Genomic DNA, 9,551 nt, shown 5'->3' with positions numbered 1-9,551 from the left:
CCACCTGCCCCACCCGCCCCCTTGTATTTCCTCAGTCAGGAAGAGAAGCAAATCAGTGAGGAATCATTAGAGGAGCGGGTAGTGGTGGCACAGATCTTCCTTTCATTTAGGAATGATGTTCCACTGCCCCGCCTTTCCTCTCTCCACACACACACACACACACACACAATATACTTCTCAGACCGCCGCTGATGTCACTAAATGAGGGAAATAGCAACAACAATGGGAGAGGGTTACGATAAAATCACACCGAGAGTTCAAGACGGTAAATTCTGAGTCAAACTATCAGTAATTATGAGTAAAATATTCACACAGAACAATGTGTTCAGATTAGCTCAGAATTGATCTCAATTCCAGAAAAGTCGGGACAGAGGCGTGTTCCCCCCTGTGTTCCCCCCTGTGTTCCATCAGCGTTCCTATTCATTCCACTGTTTAATGTGTGAGGAACTGAGGACACTGATGGTTGCAGGTTTGTGAGTGGAATTTTTCTCCGTTCTTGCTGGATAAGAGATTCAGCTGCTCAACTGAGACTCTCCAGATTCTCTTAATCTTTTCACAATATCATGTACAGTAGACGGTGAAATACTGCATTTTGAAATATTCGTTTTTATCGTAGTCAATCTTTCTCCACATAGTCCGGTCATCTCTCCCTGCAGGCACTGCCAATTGTGCCTGCTAGATGGCGCCCAGCTGACTAATAACGCCGAGTTTCGAACCGAGGAGTTCAGAATCTCGGCGCTGGTGTGCTAGCGGAATATCCCGCATTAAGAAATCTTCTTCTTGAACTGATTGATTCTCTCCTGAAGTTTGGAGCACAGCAGTAAACCATCATCATGCCCCATCATTTCTTGTACAGACTGATCATGATTCCCTCAGCTGGTACCAACTCACCTGCTCACTGTGAAACCTTTCAAACACTGGAACTTCAACACTCCATCAACACTCCATCATTCTTATTCTGCCTCCGTCCCAACTTTTTTGGAGTCTGTTACAGCATAAAATTCTATTTACAAACTACAGTAACGTTAGTCGGACGAAATATTAAAAATGTGTTAGTTAGTTGAAGGTTTAAGTGAATTAAAACACAGATTATTTTTCTGAAACTAGAGTTTGTAATTTAGATTTATTTACAGTTATATTTACAGTGCTTTATATTCGTCTACACGTTCAGTAGAGTGAAATTCTTTTTCCGTGTATCACAGCTCGTTAGCAGGTTGGGGTCAGAGCTCAGGGTCAGTGAGGGTTAAGGGCCTTGCTTAAGGGCCCAACAGTGGCTGCATGGCAGAGCCAGGATTCAAAGCTCTACCCAGTAGTCTGATTACACCTTGATATAATATTACCACACAGTGTGCACAGGGAATATTGAGGGTGAATCATAAGTATCTGGACGCCTCCTGGTGATTCTGGTGACTGGACATGATGAGTTTATAGAAACGAGTCGCAGAAGCTTCCGGAGTCGTTTACATTTATCTCCTAATTTCCAGACTAATCACCGGCCTGATGATCAACAATTTCCAGACAGTAAACACGGCCTGATTCCTGGGGGGGTGTGGTGGTGGTGCGGGGAGGGGGGGTGTCCTGCAGTATACAGGACGCTACAGAACGCTCTCTGTACTGAATGATTCAGCTGGAACACTCAATCAGGAACAGGAAGAGGAACAGGAAGTACTGGGAGCCGCTACATGTCATTAGGAAAGACCGTGTAGGTAATTCTGCCCCCTGTGGGTAATTTTGCCCCCTGTGGGTAACACTGCCCCCTGTGGGTAGCTCAACATGGACAGAAAGTACCAGAGACAATTTAAATCCTGAAATGAGAATCACTTGAGTGTTTATTTATTTATTCTGAGCCTGCATGCCACCCAAATCACTCAGGGCTTATCTGGACCTAAAGATCACCTGGTACTTCTCTTCTGTCAGCACTATTACTCTTCATTTATAGAATCATTAAAGACTAGTACTGATTGGAAACAGTAAACTGCACATCACCTGCTGTGAAACATGGTGGTGGTAGCATCATGCTATGGGGGGAGGGGGATGTTTTCAGCAGCAGGAACAGTGCGACCAGTTATAATTGAGGGACGAATGTACGCAGCCATAAACAGGAACTCTGGGACAAAAAACGGGGCGACAGTATTCCATTCAACACTGCAGAGTCTTCAGGGACGATCCTGAATGTCCCTGAGGGGTTCGAATCCCAATCTAATCTAAAATAGATTGACAGGATCTTCCATGAGGACTGGGATAAACTGCCTCAATCCTAGTTTGCTAAACTTGTGAAGAAGCTGTTAAAGCCACTTTGTTATTGCTGTCGGTGGATTAAAATTAAAATACTCTAGCACACCAGAGCCGAGGGTCTCTGTGCAGCGCCATCAATCAGCCAGCAGAGGGCGTAACGGCAGCAGTTATGAGGAATCTCCTCCCTCTGCTGGCTGATCGATGGCACTGCGCAAAGACGGGGATAATGGAGATTGCTGCGTGACTCTCTGATCCATGCGCCATATGGATCTCCGAATAAATTTACCTGGTGCAGGTAAAAAGTGGTCAGTATTGGAAAACATTTCAACATTTGGGACATTCTATAAATACTGTTATTTCCTGAAAATAGAAAATGAATTAATATTAATTTATATTATATTATCTTTTCAATTAATAGAAATAATTCATTAAATTCTAAAAAAAAACCTCTCTTTGTCTTATTATTATTTTATTATTATTATTGTTTTATTATTATTATTATTATTATTATTATTATTAATAATAATAATAATTTTATTATTATTATTATTATTATTGTTATTAAAACTGGTTGTAGTTTGTAGTCCTTGATGTGACCATAACTGACTGTAACACCAGTGACTGGAGTTCCTGAGCTGGGTTTCGGTGATCCTTAATAAAGTTCGAGTCACAATTAAGACCCGATAAGACCCCGTAATCACCCCCCATGACCCGGTCGGTTCCACCTCTGAGCAGAACGGTGGTTCCGTCTGGATTGAATCTCCTTGTTACACGCCATGTGTGGAGCATCAAATCTTTTGCTAACGGAGCTAATTGAAGTGGGGCGACTATAAAGTTCGGAGAGGCGGTAACACCTCTAATGCTTCCCATCCTGCTCCTAATTACACACACGCCTCCCCGGGGGGTCCGTCAGGACAGGGGTTAGGACTCGGCGAATGAGGGCTTTCTTTCATTCTGTTCATAGTTTCTGCACAGAGCTTCACCTACATTTGATTAGAGCTCTACTAAACTCACAGGTACATGTGCTTAATTCCACAGATTTCATTGTTCAAGCATCACAGATTTCAGGGATTTATTTCACGTCAGTCATTAAATTTCACTAATAAATTAAATGATAGAATAAATGAAGCTATGACACACAGCACAGCTACATTAATAGATAAAAGATAGAAATACTTGTCCGTGTTTTAATCCCCCTTTCTGCGTCCACAGAATCGGTTGTTAGTTTTCCAGACTCAGTTACCCGAGTCATGTTTTTAGCTGCTTTACTCTGTTCCACATCTTGGACGTTTTGATTGAGCGATTGCTAACTGAATTGCTGTAGGATCACTAGGACGCCTCATAGTGCAGATTAACCCGTAAACGTGAGACACTTGAACGCTGCATGAATAAAAAACGTTATATCACTAAACACAAACATTAAAGTGTGAATTTTACACTCACACTTACATTTCACAGTCTGTTATTTAGGTAGGGTCTTATATGTAAGGAAGCGTCATGGCGTGGAATCGTTTATTCGTCTAATAATGAATATTATTTTTGATTGGAAACATCTCAGTATTTAAACCTGCATTGAAAATGTTTGGATTATTTAGGAAGTAATCAGACCCCCTGATTTTATTGTGATGTGGATTTGATTTTATATGGTTGAACTGAAAACCGGTTTAGTTTTTAAAAAGTAAAATATTAATTAAAATAAAAAGCTGAACTTAATTATTATTTACAAAAGTATTCAGACCCCTTGCTGTGATGCTCCAAATTCTGCTCAGGTGAATCCAGTTTGCTTTAATTATCTCTGAAAGGTTTCCAGAGCTCAGTTGGACTCCACCAGTTGCAATTTGCTCCCAGTTTACACTCCTCCGTCAGGACCAGGAACCAGCAATGAAATCCAGGAGACGGTCCTGTGAGAGTCCCAGGAACACCGTGTCCTTGATCACTTTGGAATGGAACTTCGGCACAACGTTGTACCTTTAAAGAGCAACAGAGCAAAATGGGCGTCACCCAGTGGTCACTTAATAAAAAGCTGAACAAGTCCTGCAATGAGGAAACCAGTTAAACAGACAAACCATCACGACAGCACCGAAGAAATCAGGATCTGATGGCCGAGCAGCATGACGGAGGTTCAAGTTTAAGTACAAAAAACTTTACTGTCATTTCAGCTGCTTCTTTCTTCTGAAGGATTTGACGGATTTAGTTTCCGGGTTCGTTGTGGGTTTGTTTGTTCAGCTGAGGCAGCAAAAACTCCAACAAGATCAATAATCAGGTGGTGTAGAACAGCAGATCTTAAACTGGGGGGCACGACCCCTCTGTGGGGCGCCAGAAAAAATGGGAGGGGTTGCAGGGTCTTATTGAGTCTTAAATGTGACCCGAACTTGATTAAGGAACATCGGAACCCAGCTGAGGAACTCCAGTCACTGGTGTTACAGTCAGTTATGACGAGATGCTCAAAGAGTTTTTCTTACAGTTCCTCCAAAATAAAGAAACGAGCTGAATGAGCTGTTAGCAAGTGAAGGTGAATAAATGGAACAGTGGCTCCAGAAACAAAATCCAATAAAAGTTCCAAGGATCCATCATCCACACGTGGGTCTGTTTCTACACCAGCGTCCTCATGAACCGACCAGAATAAAAACAATCCTTCACCGAGCGTCGGCACTGTCATTTATACGTCTACACGTGTTCAGTACAACAGAATTCTTTCTCCATGTATCCCAGCTCAAAGGTCCCCCACCACCGGGCCGTGGATTAGTACCGGTCTGTGGGTCATTTATTACCGGGCTGCACAGAAAGAATAAATAATTAGAGACGTGAAAACACTGCTTTTATTTCCAACACGTGGGTGTTTATCGTCTCATATCACCCCCAGGTGGAAGCAGCGTCTTGTTGCAGCGAAAAAAAGCTCATGTGTGAGCAGTATAGTAACTCTATTTTAAATCCTCCCGCCCCCGCCGGTCCATGAAATTATATTTTATATGAAACCGGTCCGTGGTGCAAAAAAGGTTGGGAAGTGCTGTCCTAGCTTGTTTGAAAGTTGGGGTCAGAGCGCAAGGTCAGCCATTGTCCTCCTCCCCTGGAGCAGACAGGGTTAAGGGCCTCGCTCAAGGGCCCAACAGTGGCAGCATGGCAGAGCCTGGATTCGAACTCTCAATCTTTTAATTGATAGCCCGAAGCTCCACCCACTAGGCTCCCACTGTTCCCATAAGATACGGCTTTACGTGGTGAGTCAGAAAGTAAATGCACCACCCACAACACTTCACAGTGACAGTGTCTAACAAGTGAGAGTCCAGTTAAACCAGTTAAAATGTCGAAGTGTAGGTTCTAATTTCTCCGAGTTTGATTCTCAGCTCTGCAGCAGACAAAATCGTCCACTAGTCTGCTGGGTGGGAAAAGACGTGACTAAAATGTGGGCGGGGTCTTGGACGCTGTGTAAGGACACTGGTTAGTAGCTCGAGGCGCCTGTACAGAAGTGGAGGAACGTGGAGATCAGCGCGTGACTCTCCGTGAGTGAGACCGACCTCACGCACTGATCCACCAAAGTACAGGGTTATCCCGAAGGGGTCAAGTCGGAGGGAGGGCGTGTCAGGAGAATATACCCTCCTCGTACACCATCGGGGTCTCCAGCAGAGAAAGAGGAACTGGCTACGACTAAACTGGGAGAAAAGGGGAGGAAACAAGACGTCCACATCAGGTTATAAATATGTGCAGATCCTTCAGGGTTTTCTTTCTCCTCCTCTTCAGTCCCTCCACTGATCAGCTGATTTAGTTTATTTATTTTAATTTTCTTATTAAAAAATAATAATTAATATTAAAATAACTGCCCAAATTCAGGTGTGCAAAGCTTGTAGAGACGTACCTGCAAAGGGGCGACTACAAATGATTAAAAAAGGGTCTGAATACTTTTGAGAATAAAATATTTCAGCATTTATTTAAACACTTGTGATGTGTTTTCACTTCATCATTACATTTTACATTTACATTTTCAGCATTTAACAGACGTCTTTATTCAAAGCGACTTACATTACAGTTACAGTGTACAGTTTGAGCAATTGAGGGTTAAGGGCCTTGCTCAAGGGCCCAACAGTAGCAACCTGGCAGTGGTGGGGCTTGAACCAGCAACCCTCTGATCACTGGTCCAGTACCTTAACCACTAGGCTACAGCTTGCCCTTATCATCATTATGGATGGTTTAGTGTAAACTGCAGGTTTTATTTCCTTCAGCTTCTCCTGTATTTAAGGGTCGAGCAAACACACCTATCGGCATCACGAGCTTGGTAATATTTTAGAAGAACGTCTTTATTTATCTACCCGTGTTCAGTAGAATGAAATTCTCTCTCCGTGTATCTCAGCGCGTTTGGAGCTCAGGGTCAGTCATTGTACGGAGCCTCTGGAGCTGAGAGGGTTAAGGGCCTCGCTCAGGGGCCCAACAGTGCCTGCATAGCAGAGCTGGGAATCGAACCAACAATGCTGAACTCAGATCTCAGATCTACAGCACATGAAACTCCTCACTGAAACACTCGACTGGACACTCGGCGCCCCGCCGACCCCGAGCGCCGCTCCTGGGAACGCAGAGACGTCATGGGCGCACGTGGTCCGGCCCGCCGAGGCCGCGCAGGCACGACAGCTCCGGCTGAACGGAAAGCAGCTGAAAACACCAGAGTCCTGTTTGTTTTCACTCTACGGGAGGGGAGGGCGGTCAGGGCTGCAGTTCACTGCCACGCACACCAGATGTTTTCACGTCTCACTTCTGCTCCTTCAGCTGCGACGGCGGGACCCAGCGCTAACGAGCCGCTAATCACCGCTCGGGGAGGGAGGGGGAATCAGGGGTTCCAGATAAGGTCAACCGGAAGGTCAACCGGGCTCCCGCTGATCATCCACAGATCGTCCTGAAATTCCTCCGCGCTCGCAGGATCAGCGAGACGCCCCGACTGTAGATGTATTTTATTATTATTATTATTATTATTTATTATTTTTCGGTCCGGCCCGGACGATGACGACAGACGTTTGTTTCATGTCTCTTTATTTATGTAGCTGTTTGATGTGCAGATGAGGAACGGCCGCCGCGCTCTCTTCTCCTCCTCGCTGTTTGTGTGGACGTAATTGCTTTAATTCATTCAGGATCCGATCGTTCCTGTCGTGAGACGTGAAAGAATAAAAAACGTCAGGAATTCTTCTCTCCGCTCCGCTCGCCTGAAGTTATTAGGAAACACATGCGGCCCAAAAAAACCCCCCAAAAACTTCCCACAAAACGTCGGTTTCACTTTATTCACCTCATTGATCTGAACGGCATTCTCGCCCGCGGCCTCATGAGCGATCTGTAGATCCATCCATCATCCGTCCTCTTATTACCTCCGACAGTTCATCTGCACATCAAACCAACACATATCTGATTCATCTTTAATAAGTGCTTCATCCTGGTCAGGGTCACTGTGGTCGCTGGACTCAGCGTGAGGCCACTGTCACTTCTGTAAACACTTTACACACTGCGACAGTGTCTCATATACACCGATCAGGCATAACATTAAAACCACCTCCTTGTTTCTACACTCACTGTCCATTTTATCAGCTCCACTTACCATATAGAAGCACTTTGTAGTTCTACAATTACTGACTGTAGTCCATCTGTTTCTCTACATGCTTTGTTAGCCCCTTTCACCCTGTTCTTCAATGATCAGGACCCCCACAGGACCCCCACAGAGCAGGTATTATTTAGGTGGTGGATGATTCTCAGCACTGCAGTGACACTGACATGGTGGTGGTGTGTTAGTGTGTGTTGTGCTGGTATGAGTGGATCAGACACAGCAGCGCTGCTGGAGTTTTTAAATACCGTGTCCACTCACTGTCCACTCTATTAGACACTCCTACCTAGTCGCTCCACCTTGTAGATGTAAAGTCAGAGACGATCGCTCATCTATTGCTGCTGTTTGAGTCGGTCATCTTCTAGACCTTCATCAGTGGGCACAGGACGCTGCCCACGGGGCGCTGTCGGCTGGATATTTTTGGTTGGTGGACGATTCTCAGTCCAGCAGTGACAGTGAGGTGTTTAAAAACTCCAGCAGCGCTGCTGTGTCTGATCCACTCATACCAGCACAACACACACTAACACACCACCACCATGTCAGTGTCACTGCAGTGCTGAGAATCATCCACCACCTAAATAATACCTGCTCTGTGGGGGTCCTGTGGTGGTCCTGACCATTGAAGAACAGCATGAAAGGGGGTAACAAAGCATGTAGAGAAACAGATGGACTACAGTCAGTAATTGTAGAACTACAAAGTGCTTCTATATGGTAAGTGGAGCTGATAAAATGGACAGTGAGTGTAGAAACAAGGAGGTGGTTATAATGTTATGGCTGATCAGTGTATATTATTATATTTCATCACTCAGAACGACGAGCTTTTAACAAATAAATCAGACACACTGTGACCCATTCCAAAACACTCCAACACACACTTTGACTCACCCCGATACACTCTGACCCACTTTGACCGACTCCGACCCACTCCAACACTCCCACTCTGACCCACTCTTACACACTCCAATGCACCTCAAACACTCTGACCAACTCCAGCACACTCCAAAACACTCCAACCCACACACTCCAACTCACTGTGACCCACTCAAACACACTATAACCCACACTGATGACCCACTCTGACCCACTCTGATCCACTTGGACACACTCCAATGCTCTCACTTTTACTGACTCCAACATACTCCATCCCACTCCGACACACTCCGACTCACTCCGACACACTCTGACCCACTCTGACACACTGTGACCCACTCCAACACACTGTGACCCACTCTGATCCAAAATGACCCACTGTGACCCACTCCAACATGCTCCAACACACTCTGACCCACTTTGATTGACTCCAACACACTCCAGCCTACTCTGACACACTTTCACCCATGCCAACTCACCCTGACACACACTGTCCCACTGTGACCCACTTCAACACACTCCAACACTCCCACTCTGACCAACTTTGATGGAAGCCGACACACTCCGAGCCACTTCAGCACTCCCACTCAGACCTTCTCTAACACACTCCAATGCACTCTAAACACTCGGACACACAGTACATTTTGACCCACACCAACACACTCCGAGACACTCTGTCCCACTCCAAAACACTCCAGTACACTTCAAGACACCCAGACACACTCCTACCCACTCGAACCCACCAACACACTTTGATCTACTCCGACATTTTAAGACACTCTAACCTACTATGACACACTCAGTCCAACCCACTCTAACCCACTCCAAAATACTCCAACCCACTATGACAGACTCTAACCCACTGTGACCCACT

The sequence above is a fragment of the Trichomycterus rosablanca genome, chromosome 9 (assembly GCF_030014385.1).
Source record: "Trichomycterus rosablanca isolate fTriRos1 chromosome 9, fTriRos1.hap1, whole genome shotgun sequence".
Taxonomy (NCBI): Eukaryota; Metazoa; Chordata; class Actinopteri; order Siluriformes; family Trichomycteridae; genus Trichomycterus; species Trichomycterus rosablanca.
The sequence above is the reverse complement of the archived record's forward strand: the minus strand, read 5'-3'. Positions refer to the sequence as shown.